A 1152-nucleotide genomic window follows, 5' to 3' on the forward strand; every position below is an offset into this window, starting at 1 on the left:
TGCCAGGTTCAAAGACTTTGCTTCTGGGAACAGCAAAGATGGAAACAGAGCCATGGGTTGGGGAGAGAATCTATCTGCCAATCCTCTCTTTGAGGGGGGGAGGGGAGGGAGGAAAATGTCCTCCCTGTGCATTTGGATTTCACTCCAAAAATCTTGATTACTGGAATAGGATTGATCTGATTGGCAATCAATTAGTATGTCACTTCAGGCCAGTCTTTTTTGGTTTGTTTGTTGTTTGTTATTGTTTTACTTTCTTCGTAGAAGATCAAAGGGGAAGCTCTGTCCGGTAGCTTATATTAATTCACCAAGAGGAGAAGAAAGAGAAAACGGTGGGGGCTCTGGCTGGTGCGACCGCACACTTGCATGCTGAAAAGCCCCATGCCCCTTCTCAAGTAGAATATGTAAGAATGTGGTGAGAATTTTAAGATAAATTATCTCTGATCACATTTCTCTATTGTACACTGGGTAAACATTTACAGTAAATCGTTTGTAAATTTCACCCTTGGAAAAACTACCATGCAATCATGTTCGTTATTTCCCAGCCTCTAATACAGTCTTGGGTGGCAGACTTATATTTCTCATTTTACCTTGTTCCAAATGTGAGCTGGGGCAGCTGGCTCTTTTTCTTCCCTTACATTTTCATGATTTATATAAATACTTTTGCCGCTGTATTGTATTTTATTTTTATCCTTTGCATTTTATTGGTACCCAACTACTGGTGCATTTCCAGGGCTCCCACGCGAATATTCCTGTTTATTCCATGGTTATTTATTGAAAGCTATCTCATGCTCAGTTACGTTGCCACTTTCTTTGCCTTTAAACATTAAACAGATGCAGTATATTTTCAAATAATTTCAAACAGTACTTGACGACTGAATTTTTTCCTTTTTTGTCCTGGTAAGATGCTTGTACCTTCTGGTCAAAATTGGAATGTTGCTGTCTTTGCAATCAGAGCCTTGCTGTCCGGCTGGGTGCAGATTGAGAAATTCTCCTGTCTCCCAGCGGGAGGATCAGGCTCTGCTTCCACTCATAGAGAAGTTTCTGTACGTGGAGAAGGGGGCTGCAGAAGACGGATTGGTAGCGACTAACAGAACGTGCAGAGGTGGTGGGCTCACTGTGCTTCTGATGCCACGCCCACAGCCATAAGTAACT

Source organism: Myodes glareolus, chromosome 7 (genome assembly GCF_982192425.1).
Source record: "Myodes glareolus chromosome 7, mMyoGla1.1, whole genome shotgun sequence".
Lineage (NCBI taxonomy): Eukaryota > Metazoa > Chordata > Mammalia > Rodentia > Cricetidae > Myodes > Myodes glareolus.